The following is a 24,267-nucleotide window of genomic DNA, read 5'->3' on the forward strand; positions in this document are numbered from 1 at the left end:
TCAGAGGTCACGGCAACTCCTGTCAAGAGAGAAAATTCCATTAAGTGCAATGGCAGCTCTTTGATATCAAACAGCAAGCAGATGTCATATTTCTCTGGCAGTTACTTCATCCTTCAAGACGTTTTCGTGCCAACAGTGCCGTGCCCTGTGTTGAGAGCACTGTCAAATTTTAGAGGGGGTGGTGATTGTGACTAAAGAACATCTGCTAACTCAGCCAACATAGTCAAGTGAGGCTCATATGAGGGGAATGTCGGATAGGTGGGTTCCAGGTGGGCATGGACTCTCCCAGTGTTGTTACTGGGACCCATCATTATCTCCCAGCAACATAATCTTACATCTAGGCGACATGTGCAGTGAGCAACCAAGACCCTAAACCTGATGGGGCCCAATGCTAATATCCATATGTGGGGCCAAACACATTCATATTCCCCTTGGAAAACATGGGGGAAACTTTTTAGTGCCCATTTGGGCTCCAGACAGGCCCCACATGACACATGAGCATGTTATTACCATTGGATTATGAAGAGTACTAGAGTTAGGGGCTAAGAAAAATACCAGGTTTAGGTTAAGGTTTAGATCTAGGGAAAGATGTCTTTATAAACATCAACTTTACACAGGCAGAAATCTCAATTTTTAACTTCAAATGGAAATAAGTGTAAACCAAGTTTTTTTTTAAAACTAGTCTTAGACTCCCTGTAAAACGGGAAATCCGACGGAGATCCGATGTACACCTATAGTTACTTACGCAAGCTAGTGTAAACAGAACAATTTCATTTATTTCATGAGTAAATAATAAGACGCTGAGATAATGGGAAGCTCTAAATATTAATTAATAAATTTGCTAATTTACACTTTTTACTGAATTCCGCTTTTTACCAAGTTATGACTTGAATTCCACGTACCTTATTTAAAAGACCATTGAGTAGAGACCATAGCACAGCAATTATAAATGACAAGTATAAATCTAATCATACACATCTACTTATTTCTTACTTATTTGCACAAACAATACAGGAACAAACTTATGTCATGTTGTTCTTAATAAATACTAATTCACGGGTTAACGTAGACATTAATGCTTCTCCTGATCGACTCGTTTTTTAAGAATATTTTCTTTTACCAGCTACTGCAGACAATGGAGGTTAAGAGAATTTTAGAGGAAGGACACCTTTAATGGTTCAAACTTTTGAAAAAAATAAAATAAAATAAAACTTAGGGCAGTGTATCATCACCCATTAAACATATACATGTGCATGCATGTAATATACTGTAGAAGTATGGGTTCAACAGATTACACTGGTGATTCCTGTATCTACTGTAACTGTAGATTATTCAACTCGTCAAATTGCCATTGTCGGATACATGCCTGATGCCCATTTACAAACCAATCAGTGTTGGGTATAAAGAGATGTAGCCCAAATGTAGAAAAGTTTTTTTTTTAATCTGGTAAATGAACTGCACTGCAGAACTGTAACTAACTGGAACAAATATATACAATAAAAAACAGGAACAGGACAGGACAGTACAGGAACTTTCAGTTCAGACTTAGGTCAAGACTCTCAGGTGTGAAAACAACCCAAAGGACAATTTCCTAAACAGGGTTTAGTTAAGCCTAGTCATAGACTTTAAAATCTCCATTCAAAAGTCTATGTAGTCCAAGACCTAGGCTCCAGGAATCCCAGTAAACTGCCCTTTAGAGTCCAATGTGTAAAACCTGGTTGTTAGACATAGCTGAGCCATAACACTTCTGCTTCCATGACAAATCGTTCAGTTCATTGCTTTCAGTTAAGGTTTTTAAAGAACAATTTCTTCAAAAGTTCTTCAGGGAACTCCAAAAGAGCTTCTTCTAGGGGTGGCATCGCTCCAAGAAACCTCTTTTTGGCAGCAGAAGCATTTGCTCATTTATTTTAGCGTAAATTAATTTAGCCTTTTTTTTTTTTTTTTTTTTTTTTGCTCATCAATCATTTTCCCATTACCAGGATTGTACTGTCTGTTAAGTGAGAAAGTGAGGACTGATATCATTCTTTTATCCAATATTTGTAAAATGTCCAATTGTTGTCTGTTTTCTCTTCCAGCATTTCATCTCCTTTAAGATTTATACACGAGTGGAATGAAAATAGAGCTAAAGTGAGCTGAACTAACATAGACTCCTTACTATAGAATCACTACTGAAGGAGCCTAGTTTTCTATGCATAGATCACAACTCATAATGCATAATTCATAACTCAATGAACCAATTGGATCTGTGAATGGTTTATTTGCTGGTTAACATTTCTTTATACAAGCCAAAAAGCATTTGTATATCATCACTGTCCAAATAAAAAATATGTATCTCCAAAACAACTCCAAAAGGTAATTTGACAGAAGCTGGTAAAAATCCTGGTAAAAAGTCAGTGTAAAAAGATTGTTTTTAGAGGAAATTTTGAAAATGAAAATGAAATGAAATGAAATTTTGAGACAGTGTGAAGGTCTAAATTTTTTTCAAAAATCACCAGTGTGCCTTTTAATCCAGTGTGCCTTATGTTTAGTTCTCCAGCACCGGGCTGGAGCAGTATTAGCATTAGCCGCTATCCTCTATTTCCCCATTTAGAGGAGAGTATTTTCGGCCTGTAGTCTGCTGCTAACCCCGACTAGCACTGCTGCAGCAGCATTAGCATTACACACTAACCGTGATAACTCTTGCGTTGTTCAAGGTTGAGGGTAGTATATCAAACTGTAGCCTGCTTGTTTACCATGTTAAAACAAGCTTCATGGGATAAACTGCTAGCCAATAATGCCTTGTCTTACCTGAACACTATAGGTTCCTTAGTGTAGTGCTGTCGGGCAGCATTAGCTGCTAACTGCCAGTGCTAATGCTAATGCTCCAGCCTTATTGCTGGAGAAATTTAAGATTCTAAGCTTACTGTAAATAAACGGAAGTGCTTTACTCACCCAAATAAACAGTAGATTTTGTATTACATATTACGTTTAATTATTATAATATACACATGCTTTCTTTGCTATACAGTGTTTTTTTGTCATACTTACATTTTTCACATTATCAAACAAACTTCAAAAAAAAAAATCTCAGGCAAAGATAACCTCAGTAAATACAAAAAGCGTTTTTTTAATATATTTTTTTAATGATTATTTCATTTATTAAGTGAAAAAAGCTATCAAAAAACAAACTTGGTCCTATGTGTGAAACATGGTGGTGGAAGTGTGATGGTCTGAAGTTGCTTTGCCTACTTCAGGACCTGGACAACTTTCTGTAATTGATGGAACCATGATGAATCATTCTGCTCTCTACCAGAAAATCCTAAAGGAGAATGTCCGGCTATTAGTTTGTGACTTAAGCTCAATCATACTTGGGTTCTGCAGCAGGACAATGACCCAAAGCACACAAAAACAAGTCCACCTCTGAATGGCTGAAACAAACACACACACAAAAAAAAAATGTAATTACATTACATGAGATGCTGTGGATGATCTTAAACAGGACTTTTATGCTTGAAAACCCTCCAGTGTGTCTGAATAAAAACAATTCTGTAAAGCAGAATGTAACAAAATTCCTCCACCTAGATGTGAAAGACTTTATGCCAGTTATCGCAAACTCTTGATTGCAGTTGTTGCTGCCAAAGGTGGAACAAACTTGCTATTGGGTTTAGGGGCCAAATACATTTATTTTCTCTTAATAAATGAAATTATCATTTAAAAACATATTTATTTTTATATTTGTTTTTACTCAGGTTATCTTCGTCTGATTCTAAAGTTTGTTTGATAATCTGAAAAGTGTAGGTATGATAAAAAAGCAAAAAAACAATAGAAATCTGTAGGGGCCAAATAGTTTTTTTATATACAACTCAAGCTGTAAGGAAAGAAATGCTTATTTGGGAATAATCTCATTTTGAATCCCTACCGATATCTGACGGGGCTGACAACATCACACCTAACCGCGTTTGATCTCGGTCAGGAAACAAGCTGTGATTGCAGAGCTGAGCGAGTTCATGGTGAAATTTATTGCAATGGAAGTCCTTTGATATCAAATAAAAGTTTAATATCGCAGTCTCTTGATACGTAGTCCGCTCCATTCAGGATGAAGCCTGTGATGTGGCCCCACAGAACATGCATCGATTCATGTGTCAGGGCCGTTAAAGAGGACGCCGATTACACAAGTGTGTCTTTTGAATCAAGTGCGTCTTAGCTAAATCCTTGGACTACGATTTAAGTCAAGGTCGGGTTTTTTTTTTTCTATTTTTTAAAGATATTTTTTAACTCTCATTGTCTGAACGCATTGCTCCTCATCCCCTGTCAGAGTTATTGACAAGCGCTCCCCTCATGCAAAACTCTCGCGGGAGCCGAGAACACTAACAATGAATAATCCGAGAAAACAAGCGCCGCAACTCAATAAAGCCGTAAGACAAATCTTATTCTCTGAGCAACAGGCCGAACCCCCCCCCCAACCCCCGCTTATACTCCCCACACCCGCCCTTTCCCCAGTGTCAAATCTGTTTTCGCTTACTAGTTTTTCATCCGCGGATTAAGCCGCCGAAAGCAAAGCTCAGGTACATAAATGCACTAGAGTGTGCGCAAAGCCGCTCACATAAACCCAATCGATACAGTTGACTTTGATTATGTGGAGCAGCGTGTCTGGGGTTGGATTCAAATCCCCCCGTTCGCTCCGAAACACAGCAGCGCAGCTTTCCTCCCTGACGCGGTAATTGCCTTCAGCCGCGTGGCCTGCCACTGCGTTTGTTGCTCCGGTTTTAGACGGGGCATCTCAGCACGACAGGCCATGTGCATTTCTTTCCGGCAAAAAACACAGACTTGCACCAGTCATCCCGCCTCTACCCTGCTTCCACTCCTCCTGCAGGTTCTTACTTTTCTTCTTTTTTTCTTCTTCGCTACAATTCCTCAAGTGCCGCAATGCAAGATTTTCAAAACACCAGCAACAACAACAACAGCAAAGGGCCCTAGTACTGAGCCTTGAGGCACGCCATACCTAAGCCTTCATTTCTAGGGCAATATTTAGCCTCTCTTCACATGGCCAAAGGGTCCGAGATTTCAGAGGAAACACCTGATATTTCAGAACAGGCTGTTCAAAGCAGCCTGGAAGCCTGTAGGCACAAAAATTTTCAACCTGGTTTTAGGATGAGGTTAAACCTCCATTCATAACTCAAAATAAAACATTTGTCTAGAAACAACTGCCCAAAGGATCAGATCTTCCATTGGATAAAACAAGAATGAGAATAAGCCTTAGTATGAAACCTAGAAGCACACCATATATAAATATCTATCTTCCACCTCGTTTCCTAAAGGTTCTTATTTTTGTTATTTTTTTCTTCTTCGCTACAATTCCTCAAAAGCCACAATGCAAGGCTTTCAAAACATCAACAACAGCAACGGGCCCTAGTACAGAGCCTTGAGGCACGCCATACCTAAACCTTCATTTTTAGGGCAATATTTAGCCTGCCTTCACATCTCCAAATGCCCAAAGGGTCCGAGATTTCAGAGGAAACACCTGATATTTTAGAACAGGTTGTTCAAAGCAGCCTGAAAGCCTGGAGGCACAACATTTTTCAACCTGATTTTAGAATGAGGTTTGACCTTCATTCATAACTTAAAATAAACCATTTGTCCAGAAACAACTGCCCAAAGGATCAGATCTTCCAGCGGAGAAAACAAGAATGAGAATGCATCCTAGTATGAAACCTCTAAATAGTTCTTTATAGCAAGACATTGAAACCCTATATCTAGGGCAATATTTATTATTCTTCCATTTCTCAAATTGACAAAACAAATGCTCTGTATCTGAGGTCTCAGAAAAGACTATAGTAGTTTAAAGCCAGATGCTTGAAGAAAACCATATCTAAATAGCTGTGTTTATGACAAGATTCAGTTTACCTTAATGTTTTTAAAATAGCACTTTCATCCAATGGCATAAGCCACTCAGTCAGAGTGTTTAAACAAAGGTGTTTAAACAAACTTTAGCCTTAATTAATCTCAAATAAAAAAATAGTAGTCAAGAAACTAGCTGCTTTCTTGTTTCCTACAGGTTCTTATTTTTTTGCCTCAAGCACCACAATGCAAGACTTTCAAAACAACAACAACAGCAATGGGCCCTTGTACTGAGCCTTGATGCATGCCATACCTAAACCTTCATTTCTAGGGCAATATTTAACCTCCCTTTATATCTCCGAAGGGTCCGAGATTTCAGATGGAACACCTGATATTTCAGAAATGGGCCATACTACCAAGCCTGGAGGCACGCCATTTTCAAACTGATTTTAGGATGATCCATTCAAAACTCAAAATAAAACATTTGTCTAGAAACAACTGCCCAAAGGGTCAGATCTTGCAGTGGAGACTGCAGGTAGTTCAGCTAGAAGTTCAAAACAAGAATGAGAATAAGCCCTAGTTTGAAGCCTTGGAGCACGCCATATATGAACATATCTGTTTTTATAGCAAGACATTCAAAACTATCAGAACGTAATCCTATATCTAGAGCAATATTTAGCTTTTTTCCGTAACTCAAATTGACAAAACAAATGCTCAAAGGTTCTAAGCTTTAAAAAAAAAAATAGGTAGTGCAAAGCAAGATGCTGAAAGTAACAAATTTGAGTGCCGCAATGCAAGACTATCAAAACAACAACAACAACAGCAATGAGCCCTAATACTAAACCTTGAGGTACGCCATATCTAAACCTTTATTTCTAGGGCATATTTAGCCTCCCTTCATATCTCAAAATGGCCAAAGGGTCCGAGATTTCAGAGAAAACACCTGAAATTTAGAGCAGAATGTTCAAAGCAACAGAAATGGGCCATACTACCAAGCCTAGAGGCACGCCATTTTCAACCTGATTTTAGGATGAGGTTTAACCTGCAGTCATAACTCAAAATAAAACCTTTGTCTAGAAACAACTGCCCAAAGGATCAGATCTTGCAGTGGAGACTGCAGGTAGTTCAGCTAGAAGTTTAAAACAAGAATGAGGATGAGCCCTTTTTATGAAAAGAACAAAACTTGGAGAATGTAAGACTACAGTATATCTAGGACAATATTTAGCCTCCCTCCATATCTTAAATTGACACTTTATTCTAAAAGCAAATGCCCAAAGGGTTTGAGCTTACAGAAAAGGCTATAGGTAGTTCAAAACAAGATTGTAAAAGCAATCCAAACTTAAAGAAAAAACATTTCTAAATAGCCATATCAAAATTTGATTTCCCTTTTTTATTTTTAAAAAGGCATTCAAAACAATATAACATGCCATAGAATAAAGCCTTGAAGCATACCAAATCTAAACATCTGTTTTTATAACAAGTCTAAGCCTCCATTTATAACTGAAAATAACACATTAGTCCAGAAGCAACTGCCCAAAGGTTCAGATCTTTTAGTGGAGACTGGTGGTAGCTCAGCAAGATGTTCTAAACAATGAGAATGAGCCCTAGTATGAAGCCTTGAAGCACGCCATATATAAATATCTGTTTTTCATGACAAGACCCTCAAATCTATGAAAATATAAGCCTATATCTACAAATGCTATTCAGCCCTCAAATTGGCACCTTCTTCTAAAACCAATTGCCCAATGGGTTTAAGATTTCAGAGAAGACTACAGGTAGTTCAAAGCAAGATGTTTAACCCAACAAACTTGAAAAAAAAGGCTAATATTTAGCTTCCCTTCATATTTTAAAATGGCACTTTCATCTAAAACCATAAGCCACTGAGAGTCCGGATGCTTAGGGAAGACTGACAGTAATTCAAAGCAGGAGGTTCAAAACAATAAGAACATGCCTTAGAATGAAGCTATGGAGCATACCTAACCTAAATATCTGTTTTTATAACAAAATGTAGCCTTTATTTATCTAAAAAAAATAATATTTGTCTAGAAACAATTGCCCAAATGGTCGGATCTTCCAGTGGAGACTGCTGGTATCTCAGCAAGACGTTCTTAACAATGGGAATGAGCCCTAGTATGAAGCTTTGGAGCATGCCATATATACATATTTATTTTTTTAGTCTCAAAACTATGAGAAAATAAGCCTATATCTAGGCAATATTCAGCCTCCTTCAACGTCTCAAATGAACAGAAATCCATTGGTAGAGACTATTCCTTGCAGTACACCACATTACAAAACATGTTTTTTTTTTATCTAGAAACGACTGCTCTCAAGGTTTCAGACTTAAGTGAACACTGCTGGTAGTTCATAGCAAGCCATTTAGCACAATGAGAGTATGCCCTAGTACAAAGACTTGCAGCATGCCACATCTAAATATCTGTTTAAAAAAAAATTATAATAATTTGGCCTCACATCATATTTCTAAATAGTACTTTCCTGCCAGAAAAATAAAAAAAATGCTCAGGTTAATAGTTTATAAAGGAGTTTATTACAGGTTATAAATAAAGTTGTAAATAGTTCAAAAACAATAATAAGCACTTACAACACATAAATTAAAAGAACAACAGTGACAATGACATTTTTTAAACAAATCTGTTAAAATAATATAGAAAGTCAGTTTAGTCGTGTAATATGGTATTATAGTTTTTAAAATTAATTAACATTATTAAAATTAAAAACAGAAATGTTAATCATGATTGAAGGATAAGACAAAGTAAGTTTTAGTAGCATTTAGTAAGATCTGCCATGTACCAAATATTGATTCCACGTTCGTTTATACTGTTAAACCTCAGATCTTACTATTTACGTGTTGTAACTGCTTATTAATGGTTTATAACCTAATAAATAACTATTAATAAACTCCTTTATAAACTATTTTGTAAAGGAGCCACATTTTAAAGTGATACCACCAATAATAATTCAATAATAGCTCAGACCATTGGTAGTTTAAAGGAAGATGTTTAAAACAACAAGAATGAACCCTAGTACAGAACCTTTTTCTGTTTATAGGATACTATTTAGCTTCTATTCATACTTCTTCACAAAATCTACAAACAATCAATCACACGGTTGATCAGCATTTGTTGTTGTTTTTTTTTATTTGTAGTTCAGAGCATGATGTTCAAAACAATTGAAGTGTGCCCTAGTACAGAGCCTTGAGGTACACCAAAACTATATATGCTAGAATATCTGTTTTTATGACAAGATTCAGCCTTTCTTTTGACTTCAAAACAAATCTCGTCATTGAAAACAGGTACAAGAGGCACAGGTACTGGTTTACAGCCTTGAAGCAAGCGAGAATATCTACAAATCGAAAAATAATCCAACTTGAACTTGAACCTGAACCGTCTATTCAAAATAAATGGAAAGGAGAAGCCCGGCATCGTGTTATTGGGTGATTTGCAGCCTTTCCTCCATTGTTGTGCGTCGCGCTCCGTGATTTCGTGCGGCGCTTCACCCCAAGCGGAGGCCGCTGATAGTTCACCCTTTGAGTCATGTTTCCATTTGATGTGGTGTTACGTAGCAACAGTTGCCTTTATTGCAATCTACTGGTGTTTTGACACATTTGTCACAATCATTTGTCACTTCGCCCCCACCACCTGTTTCCAAACACTGAGCGCAAATAAACAACCGGCTCGGCCCAAAAAGAAACATTAACGATGGGTGGGCGGGTGGGTGGTATTTGATTTGGGTTTGTGTTTTTTTTCCCTCTTTTTTTCCTGGAAAAAGCAAATGTATCCATTCGCCGCCGCAAAGATTTCCAATAGCACTGGTTTGCTAAGTTTGCTATGTCTCGGTTAAAATGAAGGATGAAATAATAAAGCCCCAGAAATTAGACTGGAATTGCTTTTGTAATTGAAAAAAAAAAAAAAAAAAAAAAAAAAAAGCAAAAAGCCCTAGCAGTCACCTAATGGCTTTCTACAGAGCGAAAAAAAAAAAGGCTTTAAATGGCTGCTTGTATAAATATCCTTCAAAATGCATAATACACAACTCTGCACACCCGTTGTCTCGGCTGTTAATCTCTTTTTGGCCTCGGGCTTGTGCGAAACCAACTCCCTTTTGTAACAATTAAACCTCTTTGATTATTATTATGATTGAATGTTCTAATTAGGGGCTATAGTTTAAATCCTTTCCATGAATGTCATTAGCATCGTGGATATTAATCCTGGACGCGGGTTGCATAATAAGCCAAGCAGATACGTTCGGAGGCTTCCGGAGTGATAAACGCAAGGAGAGGGATCCGCGTTATCTAACCCGTTAGGTTAGGATTTTCCGGCTGCATTTGAATCAGCAGCAGCAGAAGAAGAAGAAGAAGAAGAAGCAGCAGCAGTTCTTGGAACCTCACAATTGGACCTGAACCCAAAGCATTGGATTTTGAGATTTGGAGTATTGGGAAAATGCTGTGGAATGCGACGTATTGCAAGAATTAGCATACGTATATTACAGTAGCTATGCTTTGTTTGAATAGTTTGAATAGCTTTTTATGTCTTTTTGGGGTCCAAGCTCCTTAGTATCTCCAGGTTGCAGGGGGGTAGGAATAGAAAAATAGAAAGAAAGAGGAAGAGAAACAGGAACTCCCTACACCTTACGCTTGGACTACCACTTGGTGGAGCCCAAGAGCTTTTCCTGGCTGCTTTCTCTCTCTCTCTCTCTCTTACTCACTCCCTCCCTCCCTCCCTCCCTATCTTCCTCTCTACCACCCTACCTGGCTCGCCCATCTCTCCATCTCTCACGCTGGACACTTTTCACAGCTGCTGCCTCCTCTGTAATATTAATGCCCTGTCTTCTTTGTTTTGAAACTTTGATACAGATCAAATCTGCTGCATGTTGATTGCTTGCCTGGAGGACCAGGCTTTGATATGGCCAGGTTCATCGAATCAAGGCCATCGTTTGGAGGCAGCACGTTTATTAGACCCAGCTTTTATTTATTTTATTATATATTTTTTTCTCTCTCTCTCTCTCTCTCTCTTTCTCCCTCTCGTTTCATTTGGTTGCTGGGATTTTAATGAAGTTCTGGGAGGCCCTCGTTTTTATATATATATATATATATATATATTTTACAAGAAGAGAAGAAGAAAACTTGTAAGGCCTTCAATAAATTATATATGCGGACTCCAAAAGAGGGATTAGGAAGCCATTTGGGGGTGCTCGATATTTTATATTTTATATTTTACAGTGGATAAAAAAAAAAAAAACTTGTTAGCTGCCCTATGATTACTCTGTGGTGGTGCTGGATGCTGATTATGGAAGGAAACCTCGTCTGGGATTTGAATTCTTGCGTATACATGAAAATTGTGATAATTAACTATAATGTCCATAATGCTGGAGCTTGGAAGAGCATTGTAGTAATAGTAGTAGTGGTGGTGGTGGTGGGTGAGTGGGTCGGTGACAGTGATGATGGTAGTGGTGGTAGTGGTGGTGGTGGAAGGGAGGGAGGGGGGGAGGGCATTAATATCGCTGCATTGCTCTCGAATGAAATAAATTGATTGTCCCTGACTTTTATCTCATTATGAGACAAATTGCATTCACTGCGAACCTCCTCTTCATAACAGAGAGTCAGGGAGGGGTAAGGGAGAGAGAGAGCTAGAGAGAGATAAAGAGAGAAAAAGATAGAGAGAGAGAGAGAGAGAGAGAGGGAGGAAGAACGCTATCCGGAATCGAAGTGCAAGTGACTTTGTCTCATGCTTCATCTCTGCGTTGAAAGGCAATTATACATGTGACACTGGCTGGGAGGAAATGTGCACTTTAATTTGGGCGAAACAGTCGTGCTATTATGCGCCTGGGCTCGGATGTATAAATCACGCGTCGGCCGACTCCGAGGCTTGGCAGCTCGCGCACAACATCTAGCAGCCAAATTGAACAGCAAACAGCAAGTAATGGTAAACAGGGGCCCAAACTGACTGGGACTGGGTTGGGGTGGGTTTACACAAGAGTTGACGGAGTGGGGGCCACTTAACGGAGACGAACTGTAGCCTTTGGAAGGCGAACAGATTTATTGGCTTAAGCTTTTAGAGTCTGAGCATTCAACATTACCACTGGAAATAGGCATAGGAGCTAACAGCTAGTGTCAAATCATATATCTCTATTATTGATTGGTTCCATTGTTTTTGCCTTGTTTGTCCTATGTTTGTTGGTGTTGGTCATTTCCTTCACATTCACAATTAAACCGAAGCCAAAAAGAACCAAGATTTTTCAGAAGATTCCTCTCTGTGGAGGTTCCTCCTCAAGGTTCATTCTGGAGAGCATTTAGAACCTCTACGATATATAACACCAGCTCCATCATTATCATCATTAAGACTATACAGTTAGTACTGTAATACTACACTTTGATGCGCTGCACTCTCTTTGATGAACTCTCTTCTGTAAGCCATTATTAATTATTGGTTGGTGTGGTGCAGTGGATAACACCACCCCCCTGACAGTGAGCTACCACATCATATACAGTAGGAGGAGACTAGGGTTCAATTCCTAGTCTGGGTGACTCCTAAAACTACATTGACCAACCTCTGTTATTCTGGATAAGAGTGTATGTTGGTTGTCATCTGTTGGGTGATGTTTGGTTGGTGAACTCCTTGCAAATTCATGTTCAAACACAACCCAAGCACAACCATTCGTATTTTTTTCTTTTCTTCCTCTTGGTGGTTCATCTTGAAGGTTCCTCTCAAAGAAGAACTCAAGGGCTCTTCAAATGCATTTGAAGCATTTAGAGACTTGCTTCAATCAACGAACTACTAGATTTGGGATTGGGATTGTGTTGTCAGACATCACTCAATCCCAGCTTGTCTACATTCCCAGCATTTTGTACTTCTTCTGTACGTGCATACGACAAGTTAAAACCCTGGGATGAGCCTCTCTGAGGGAGACATGGAGTAAAAGAGAGAGAAAAAGAGAGTGAGAAAGAAAGAGAGAGAAAGAAATAGAGAGAAGGAGGCAGTGACTGACTCATCAAAGCAGTCCCCCTAGCCTAATATCCTCGGCAGAAAGAGAGAGAGCGAGAGAGAGAGAAAGAGAGAAAAAAAACATCAAACAGGTTTTTGGCGCACCCCTCGCCACGAAGAAGAAAGCACTTTTAAGAATCAACACCTGAAGGAAATCTAGCTGCTGGCACGTGGAATCCAACGGCAGATCTGAGCAACTTAATTGCTGATTCAATCCCAGTCCCCGCCAGGACTCGTCAGGACGGGCAAAGAAGCTTTCGTGCAGGGAGAGCATCCTTCTCATTCATCCTTTTCACTCTGCGGTAGTCAAAGGATGCTAGCATTTTTATGAAGACGCACAGTAGAATAGTGCAGCACTTGCAGCAATTGCTGCGAAAAGTTTTCTCTCGTTCTCTTGATGCATTTCTGCCATTGATTAGCCTTGAGCACTGAACACAAGTATCCACCACAAGGAATACAAAAAAAAACCTTGAGTGTCACCTGTTTAAAATGTCATTTGCACCATCATTCACTATCATCAGTTTCATTAAGACTGCCTTAATACAGCTTCCGTACTTTGCTGTCTTTGATGAACTCTCCACTCTAAGCAGACATGAACCAATCGTCCACGTATAATAAAGCCTCAAGTCAATGGGTCGCAGGCTATGCATGCATGCATGCAGAGAGAGAAAGAGAGAGAGTAAATGTAGAGAAAGAGTAATAAAAGAGAGAGAGAGAGTCTTTACCTTAGTCGTAGCTTCCCTTGCTCTTTTGAGGGCATGTCATTCTCATTGAAGTGCGACACTGGCTCCTGTTTTTTGCCTCTTGGCAGCGCTCAGATTCCAAGACTGGCTACAGTTGTGTGTGAGGCTCCAGCTGCATGCCTCTCTTCCTCTCTCTCTCGCGCTCTCTTTCTCACTCGCTCGCTCCCTATTCTCTCTCTCTCTCTCTCTCCCTCTCGCTGTCTCTCTCTCTCTTGCTTTTGCTAGACAAGGATGCAGTTTGCGGAGGGGGACGCATTCTGATTGGCTGCCATTTATAAAGGCTCCGATAGGGAAGGGAAGGAGGGGGGAGGAGAGCGATGTTGGCAGCTGACTGAAGCATTCAAACTAGGTCTGGGTTTGGGTTCAGGGCAGTGGACATTGTGGTGTCTTCTTTAATATATGGTTGATGGATCCAAACTGTATTGTTCAATTTATTTTTTTTTTGAGGTTTTTAAAACATCTGTAATATTCCTGTGCATTGTTCATGCAATCGTCTAATCAGTCAAACTGAATTAAGTGGCATCAGTGTAAATACAGTACAAGAAGATGTATTTACCCATGATAATTTTCATGATTTTCCCTTATAAATCATCAGTTTCAGTTAAATATATCATATAGCAGATGAACACAGTGATATTTGAGAAGTGAAATGAAGTTTATAGGATCGACAGTAAGTGTGCAATAATTCTTTAAACAAAATTAGGCAGATTCATACATTTGTAAAACTTAAACAAGTAAAACATTCTGGAATGATAATCTCAGTCCCCAGACCTGAATATTATTATTGAAAATCTGTGGTGTGATTTAAAGCGTGCTGTTCATGATCAGAAACCAACAAAGCTGACTGAACTGGAGATGTTTGTGTTTTGTAAAGAAGAATGGTCCAAAATATCTTCAACCAGAAGCCTCAGAAGAATCTCATTGGAAGCTATAGGAAGAGAAGCTGTTATTTCTGCAAAAAAATAGCATCTAATAAATATTGATGTATTTTTTTTTTATCTGTTGGGGTTGCCCAAATTTCTAAAGCTGCCTAATTTAGTTAAAAAAAAAAAATATTGCACGCTTTCTGTAAATACTATAAACTTAATTTCACTTCTCAAATATCACTGTGTTCGTCTGCTATATCATATATTTAAATAAATTGCTGAAAATTCCTAAAAAAAGATCCATACCACTGTAATACAGATGCAGTTCTCAGTACGATTGGCAAGAACTTGATTGGTGATATGATAAGTATTTTACATTATGAGCAAGATACTTATTTTATAAACTTATTTTATGTGTTTCCATCTTCATTCTTATTTATATTTTATTCTTATTACATTTTATTTTATATTATTTTACAAATAGTGCAGTTTTTGGTGTAACAGGACTGCGAGATCACAGTTTCATTCTACCTCATGTACCACATGTGATGCAAATGACAATAAAGTCTCCTTTGAATCTTTAAATCCTTGAATCAGGATACAGATATAGATGGCATGTTGTGAAACTGTAAGTAAGAGAGTATCAATATATTTTGATTGTTTAGGTCAAATATGAGTAAAAGAATATTTTAATTTGTATCCAATCAGAACAGTGGGATCTAATGGCACAACAGCACAACACTTTTATCTAGTGGTCATGTTTAAACACAATACAAAATAACCCACTGTCTGATACCAATCTGATATCTTACCCTGTACTAAATGTACCCCTATCTCTCAGACCAGACTCATTTATTTAGCTCTTACACAGGAATTTATCTAACTTTTTTAGATTAGACTAAATAATTAATGTCCAAATATTTATACCTTAGCATTCAAAATGTAATTGCAAGCAGTTCTGGACACATTATACTGCTCTGTTCACTAATTTAACCAATGTTAATCATCAGAGAAATTAAGAAACAAAGTGATGCTAGTGGAAATCATGTATTTCATGCATTATGTCTTCATTATTGTTTGCTACACTAATTATTGTCTTGTTTTTTTATTATGTTTCCTCTTTTATAGACCTGCAGCTTCATATTAAGTAGTAATGTTAATATTAACCATCAAAATTGGGGTAAAAAAAATATCAAGGCAGAGATTTTGAGCATGACATATCGTTGGTGTCAGAAGGGGCTGGTTTGAATTTTGAACTACTGATCTCGTGAGATTTCTAGATTAACATTTCTAGCTAGAGTTTATTCGAATTAATGTAATAAAGAAAAAGAACAAATAAAGCAGAAATGTCTTGTTGAGTTTTACAGAAAATTATTGGAGTTGACAGAAAGGCTACTGAAGCTCAAATAATCACACTGTACGATTGTGGTGAGCAGAAAAGCAAGATTAGTTCCACTTATTTCAGCCAAGAACAGAAAGCTGAGGCTGCAGTAGGCTTGGTTTGATGAATCTTTATGGTTAGAATTTGTTGATAATTACATGTATCTGTTACTGTAACCCTCCTATTATCTTTGGGGTCAATTTGACCCCTTTCAGTGTTTAAGGTCTCTGAAAAAATGGTTGCCATTAATTTTGTGATTCATATTTATTGTCTTTTCTTTTAATTTGATGAAGACAGTAAGTAAAAAATAAAATGTTTCAAATGTTTTAACTTAAATGTCTGTTAACTTAAAGGTGTTAAATTTTTATGTATAAAACATAAGAAATATCAATATTTTACACATGTTTGTGTGGTAAAAATGTTGAGGTCACTATGACATCCAGTTTTAGAATCTTTCTCTAAATGTTCCTTCACTTATTTCACTTATAATACTTATATAATATTAATAAAACACTTATAAAAATGCCAGAACTGCTGATAATTTGTTAAATAAACAAAAAAATGGGGAGCAAATGATGCTAAAATGTTTAATTATCTTTAATTATAATCATTTTCTGGAGGTTTGAATTGCTGGGATCATACTGACCCAGAGAATCAAGGGTGTTACTAAATTTGAGGATAGCAGAAGGGTTAACCTGCCTTGCGTCAACACTACAGGCTAGTGGAGGTGGTGGTGTAATAGGTGTAATATGTGGGACATTTTTTTTCTTGGCATAATTTGTGCCCATTAACCCAAATCAATCAACATTTAAATGTCATGGCACATTTGAGTATTATCGCTGACCATGTGCATTCATCCTAATGAATATAATGAATAATACTTCCTGCATTATGATGCATCATGTGACAAAAGTAAAGTCATCTCAAGCTGGTTTCAAGATCATGACAATCCTGAGCTCAGTGTTCTTCAGTGCTGCTTCACAGTATCTGAGTCCAGTAAAATACATTGGATATATGGTAGAACAGGAGATTCACAGCATAAAAGCGCACCTGAAAAATCTGAAGGAATTCCATGATGCAATCATTTCAACACCGGGCAGAATCTCAGAGGAGCATTTCCAACATCTTGTGGAATCCATTTATGAGCAAAAAAAAAAAGTATTAGTATTGTTTTACAAATAAAGTTTGTATCTCTAAAATCATTTCACCTAAAATTATTTATTGTACTTTACTTACTCACTCATAGTACTCAAAAAAAAAAAAAATAAATTAAGAGACCACTTCTGAGACCATTTTCTGAATCAGTTTATCTGATTTTGCTATTTATAGGTATATTTTTGAGTAAAATTAACATTGTTTGTTTTATTCTATAAACTACGGACAACATTTCTCCCAAATTCCAAATAAAAATATTGTCGTTTAGAGCATTTATTTGCAGAAAATGAGAAATAGCTGAAATAACAAAAAAGATGCAGAGCTTTCAAACCTCAAATAATGTAAAGACTGGTGTTCTCCTCCACCAGTCTTACACACTGCTTTTGGATAACCTTTTGCCTTTGCTCCTGGTGCAAATATTCAAGCAGTTCAGCTTGGTTTGATGGCTTGTGATCATCCATCTTTTTATTGATTATATTCCAAAGGTTTTCAAGTTGGTAAAATCAAAGAAACTCATCATTTTTAATTGGTCTCTTTTTTTTTAGAGCTGTATTTAACAAACATATTGATCACAAGTCATAATGCATAATAAACATGGCTATAATGGGTTGTGCTTTTTTTTATATAAATATTTGTAGCCATTTTTATAATGCCTTATGAATGCTTGAAAATATGTTATAAATATGTTTATGGAGTCTAATGGAGTTATTTTGTTTTTTACCAATAAACTTTGGCCGAGAAAGACATTTCAGGTCATCTTATAATTCTCTCAAATCCGCCAACACTCAGTAACAACAGTAAGTAAAGCTCAGTCAATCTGAGCTATTCTTTTTGACTGCCAGTGTAAGTCCAAGGATATAGGACTGGTGAATAATAGATGGCCATAACTGACAGACTCCTGAACCCCACAGTGCTGGAGACTGTCAAATCTACACCGTGTCAAAATGCATAATGAATATTAGCTGTTACCCACAGCCGCGCAGTGTTTTCTGTAATTGCTGAAGAAAACACCAGAATGAGAATCACAGGAACACAATCTACTGCTCTAGATAAATCCTTATGCAACTGCCATGGGCACCTCTAAAAGCGCAAATGCGTGTAGGTGTGCCCTATTTTGGCTTAGATCACAGTTAGACAGCTCGGCTGGTATTCTTTCATTTCTTTCATTCTCAGAAAGGATATGCCTCTGATAGCTGAGATAGCCCACTGGGTCAAACTGCAGTCCGAACAGTCAGCCGAGGGGCAAAGCCTGGCAAAGAAATTCTTGTCAGCTTTACTTTGTTGGTACTGGCTGTAGAGGAACTTTATTTCTGTCAAAGTATCCAAAACTGGAATAACCCTGACCAAGCGCTGTCCCTCTCAGCAAGGACCAGTCAAATTGCAGACCGCCCGCCTGTGCTGAAGAGCGTACAGATATAGACTTTAGTTACTTATTGTGAAGATCAGCAGAACCCGACTAGATCCAGTGTTGGTATAGTCTTCCAAATAAAACAACAAAATCACATACAGTTTGCACATAGACGGTTTACAGAAAGATCTGTCTGTCTGCCACGTACTCGAAGAAGAATTGAGAAAACTCTAGTTAAGGATCCAAAGCCTAGTCTCAGTTCATGTAGGTTAGGTCCTTGGTAGGTCTGTACTGTGAAGAGTCCTTATTAGTAGCCAAACAGGTCCCACCTCTTGAAATTGTTAGTATGTGTTAGTGTAGTCTTCATAAAAGAAAGCAACAAGATCTCATAAGATCTGCACATATATACGATTTACAAAAAGATCTGTCTGTCTGCCATGTGCTCAAAGTAGAATTGAGAAAAACTCTAGTTAAGGGTCCAAAGTCTAGTCTCAGTTCATGTAGGGTAGTTCCTTTGTAGATCTGTTCTATGAGGGGTCCTTATTAGTAGCCAAACAGATTCCATCTCTTGTACTTGTTTGAAACGTATGTGCTTTTTCCTTTATTTGCAGAAAACAAATTATAGTACTCTGTGTAGAGCTATAGATTTTAAGTAGTTATTGTGGTGATCAGCAGTCTGCTAGACCAAAGAGGCCCTATATAGTATTAGTATAGCAACAGGATCTCATAAGGTTTGCACATAGGTAATTTAGAGAAAGATCTCTCTGCCATGCACTTGAAGAAGAATTGAGAAAACTCTAGTTGAGTTCCAAAGTCGAATCTCAGTATATGTAGGGTAGTTCCTTGTTAGGTCTGTACTGTGAACAGTCCTTGTTAGTTGCCTATTGGTTAAATAAATGTTATTAATTAGGCTTCACGGTGACATTACCAAACAGGTCCCGCCTCTCGAAACAGTGTGAAACTTCCATGCTTTTCTACAACAGTTTGCTAGAACCAAGGTAAAATGCGATACTAATTTAATAAATTATTTATTATTTAAAATCAGTACATTTAATATAAATTTAATGTGAGCTAAAATGTTACTAAATAATATACAAGCATTGAGACTTGAAAACTCAAGAACTTTTCATTTATTTAATTCCAAATTGGCAAAAGAATAGTCACATTAGTAATAAACACACTAAAGTGCAAAAACCCAGCTTTTTATCAACAAAAAACAGAATAAAGAATAAAAGCTACAAATGCACCAAAGTCAGAGCAACTGCCTCTTAAAGGGAATGACAACTGGCACACTGATTGGTTTATTTCACGTTATGCACAAATCACACCGAAAATTAATTAAGATAATAAGTACATTACAGTTTTTTTCATGTTTTAAAAAGATTATGAGAGATGAAAGATGATATTATTTCATTTCTAAAAGCCATTTTCCTACAAAACTAGCATGCAGCTAAAGCTTTTTTTTCCCCTACTGTAAAAACATAATGCAGATAGATCACTGGTGTAATTATACCTTCATAACATGGAAATGACCAGCAGATTGTGGTGGTCTGACTCATATCTCTCTGGATATTTGGCTATAAAATCTGCTCGGATTTCCACAGTGTTTTATTCAGCATCAGTAGTCCCCGGGAGTTAGCTAATGACGTTGCCTCTGAAAGTGCCAGGCATGAGCTGAAAACAGTGGAGAGCATTATGAGGAGGATCAAAGACCAGAGCGATGAGAATGTCCCTAGGCACAGATGCTGGGAGGAGCACGTGCATACATAAGTCAATCTATTACGAAAAAGAATAAACGGATAAATAAACAATGAGCCAAGCTGCGGTTGGTCCCTCACCTAAGGCTAGATGTGTCCATTGTGAATTCCGAGTCTGTGATCCTGCGACTCGTTAAATGCCGACGTGCCAGAGAGGTTCTCCAAACGTGTGGCTCTCTTCAATGCCGGCTTCGTCCCTTTCTGCTGGTCTAAAAGCAGGGAAATTGACAGGGCATGCACTGTAAACTAATTGCAGGTAATTTCCCTTTCATTTTCGATGTATTTAAACCGACAGCAAGCGAAGTCGTAGATGAAATAATCCCCCGGTTCATGAAGCGTACTCTGATGTGTCAATCTTGTTTTTTTATTATTATTTTTTTTCTCGCTTCTCTTACAGAGGGTCTTTTAACTTGCTTATTGCTGATGTAAGTGTCACCGTATTGGAAATGCCATCAAGGGGCGGCAGCAGGTGAAGGCTGAATGAAATGTTAATGGATTCAAATTCCTGACTCCGTGGTGAGGTGCCACTTGAGACTTATCAAAGTGCAAACGTCAGCTGTAATAATGACGGAATGAAACAGTCAACAGGGGTAAGATAGCAGAGATACGCAGAGCTTGATGGAGAATAATATCAAAGTGATTTTGAAAAAAAAAAAATAATACAAATATCAGAGGAGCTAACGTAGTGATCTGAGCACTTTGTGGAATTGTCTAAGCAGGCATTGCTGCCTGATAAGTTCCAATGATGTAGATGTAAACCCTTCAAAATGGATCATCCAAAATATGCTACTAAGCAGCATTTTGCATGCCCCTACCATAAACTGTGTATAAATTACATCCAAGAAAGAGTACATCTAAGTTTACTCTCAAATCAGTGAAATCAAAGCCAAAACATGGCCAAAATTGATGCTGCACTCTAAAAAATGAATTAGTTTTACTTAAAAATATAAAGCATTTACTGCATATACATTTATAAATACAAAAATAAGTCTTAGATCATTTTAAATTGACTTATTTTGTAGTGCTGAGATGCGCCACCCAAATAATACCTGATGTGGACAAGCTAGCGTCAAGCTAGCAGAATTAGTGACACCAATTGACCAGAGTTGGAGCTTTAGTCTTGGAGTATCAAGCTTGCGGTATTAGCAATGCCACAAACCAGACTAGGAGTATAGTGTTTGCTGCATTAGTGATGCCACTAACTGGACTTGGAGCATTGGGCTTGCAGCATTAGAAATGCCACCAACTGGACTTGGATCATTGGGCTAGTAGAATTAGCAATGCACCAACTGGACTTGGAGCATTAGGATTGCAACATTAGCGATACCACCAACTGGGCTTGAAGCACCGGGCTTGTAGCATTAGTGATTTCACCTAATGTGCTTGGAACACTGGGCTTGCGTGCCGGGCTTGTGGCATTAGCGATGCCGCCAACCGGCCTTAAACCATTGGGCGAGTAGCATTAGCAATGCCACCGAACAAACTTGAAACTTCGGGCTTGTCATGTTACCAATGCCACCAATTGGGCTTGGAGCGCCGCGCTTGGAGCATTAGTTGTGCCACTGATCAGGCTTGGAGCATCAGGCTTGCGGTATTAGCATGCCACCAGCCAGACTTGGAGCGTTGTGCTTTAGGGATGCCACCGAACAGATTTAAAGTGTCGGTTTGCTGCATTAGAGATGCAACCAACTAGGCTTGGACCATCGGGCTAGCGACATTAACAATGCCATCAATTGGGCTGGGAGCATCGAGGTAGAAGAAGCAGCAATGCCATCATTTGGGCTTGGAGCATCCAGCTAGCAGAAGTAGCAATGACATCAATTGGGCTTTGAGCATTAGTGATGCCACTGACCGGACTTGGTGTGGCAGCCTTGTGGCATTAGCGATGCCACCGACCGGACTTGGCGCAGTGGGCTAGCGGCATTAGCGGCATTAGCGACAGTGCTCTGTTGAGTTGGTCCACCCATAGACATGTTCTAGGCCTACTACTGTGCATCCATCTACTATAAAATGTATATAGGAGTGGAAAGTACATACAAGTTCATTCCTATTGAGACATTTTCAAGCCAAAACCTGGCCAAAATGAAAGTTTCTACCTATATATTAAAGTAATTTAAAAAATAATTACACCAACAAATACCCTGCTGATCTAAGGAATTGTCTAAACAAGCACTGCTACCTAAGTTACAATGTTCTAGAAGTAATTACCATTTTCCAGTGTTCCATTCCATTCCATTCCCATCATGCCTCCACAGTAGGCGTTGATGAGTTCTGAGTGGTTCCATAGAACAATGCTTTGCAATGCTGGACCCGGAGGACCTCCTATCCTGCAAATTTCAGTGGTTTTCAACTAAAACACACCACCTTCAATGTAGAAATGACTTCTTAATGAGTTGATTAGTTGAATCTGTAGTGTTCAAGGCAGGGAAGACACTAAATTGTGCAGGGCAGAGGGTCTTTCGGCATCATATATAAATATACAAAATACAAAATACATTAACTTTACATGGAAACTAAAGTTCTTTCACTGGAAAACTGACGTGCTTTGCATCTGATCCTTTAGTTAATTACTTAACTCAATGAAGGCAGTCTGAGACACTTGTTCTGGAAGAAGGGGGCAGATCTATCAAAAGAGTCTATTCATGATCTCCACTGTGGAGACTCTGGTTGCAAATTTGATCCCTTAAATATTCTGATATATTGCATTTTAAAGCATTTGACAGAATGTTACATTTTTTATTCTGTCTCTGATAAGTTGATAAGGAAACTGGGCTTTAAAAATGGGCTTTGAGTAGTTCCACAGAACAGAGGTCCCCAACACAAAACAAATCCTGGAGGAGCTGATTGGCTAAATCAGATGTATCGGGAGTAGGGTTAACACTAAAATGTGCAGTAAGAATGTCTATCTGGACCAGGTTTTGGAGCAAGTGCCTTAAGAAGACACATACTAGCCACAATGCCACAATATGATCTCATACTGGTCACACAAAGATTTCATTAGCAATTTATGGGTTTCTCCAAGAAGCTTTACATAATGTAGACGTCCTTCAATATTTAAAATATTCTTTAGACTACCCAAATCTCTTATTTACAAAGGTAGTCCTCTAAAGATCCCTGTGTTGAACCGTTTTTTTAGGGAACCAAATGTGGTAGCCCGTTGATCTGGAGGTGAAAATGCACTTCTGTGGTTTCCTTCGATCAAGAATTTCAAAACGTTACGTAAGACAATGTTCTGCTTCTGTTAGGTCAGACTGTACATGTAGTGCTGTATACTTTCTAGGTACTGTAGCTTTTAGGGGTCTGCTTACATGGATTCAAAGATCTAAATATAGCAACAAATTCACCACATTTGAGTTTTATCTGTGAATTGAAGGATGCGTTCACATCTACAATGTTAAATATAGATTCTAGACTTTGGTCTGAACCACAATAGCAGGCATTAAAGGTCTTAGGCCTTAGAGCACCAGACTAATTATAGGAAGCTAATACAGGTCTTGGTGTCTGTATCTACTGTAACTGTAGATTAACCCTTCTTTCTAAACAGAAACAAAACTAATCCAAGGGTAATCTGTTATGCTTATTCTTCTGTGTGATCTATAAGGAGACAGATTCTGGCATGGAGGCAGAATTTGGCACAGCACTAACAAAACCATCTCTCAGAAGGATGCCCTTTTACAGTCTGTGCAGTGCATGTACTAGTGCATCTCAAAAACATTGAATATCTTTCAAAAGTTACTTTATTTCAGTAATTCAGTTCAAAATGTGGAGCTCATATTTATATAGATGTATTACACACAGAGTGATCTATTTTAAGTGTTTATTTATTTTATTATTAATGATTATGGCTTAAACCCAAAAATCAGTGTCTCAGAAATGATGACAGGATGTTGCGAAGTTCTTTACTAAACTGCACTAAACTGCAGCCTGAAAGCAAAACCAAAACCATGGTTTAGACCCAGGTCCAAACTTTCAGGAGTAAAAAAGCCCTTACACTCTTGCAGACTCAAAAGGATAGATAGCTAGATAGATAGATAGATTATTAGTATAAATATAAATATGCAGTGAATGTATTTGAATAGAATTTTTATTGCACTTATTCCGTATGTATTATTTTATTGCGCTTAGTCCGTATGTGTTATTTTATTGCACTTAGTCCATTTGAGTTGCTACTGCTCCTCCTCATCCTCTGTCCTCCTGTTACTCCT

At 38.0% G+C, this 24,267-nt stretch overlaps 1 protein-coding gene across 1 annotated transcript in view; it reads right to left on the bottom strand.

Annotated features, from left to right (window-relative positions):
- The window catches only part of cdh10a (cadherin 10, type 2a (T2-cadherin)), a 58,558-nt gene extending 44,812 nt beyond the window's left edge, over window positions 1–13,746 (bottom strand). The window contains exon 1 of the mRNA XM_022679132.2: window positions 13,538–13,746. The gene's annotated coding sequence lies outside the window, so the exon portion shown is untranslated. The remainder of the gene's footprint in view (window positions 1–13,537) is intronic.
- Between the last annotated feature and the right edge of the window lie 10,521 nt (window positions 13,747–24,267).

The sequence above is a fragment of the Astyanax mexicanus genome, chromosome 4 (genome assembly GCF_023375975.1).
Source record: "Astyanax mexicanus isolate ESR-SI-001 chromosome 4, AstMex3_surface, whole genome shotgun sequence".
Classification (NCBI taxonomy): Eukaryota; Metazoa; Chordata; class Actinopteri; order Characiformes; family Acestrorhamphidae; genus Astyanax; species Astyanax mexicanus.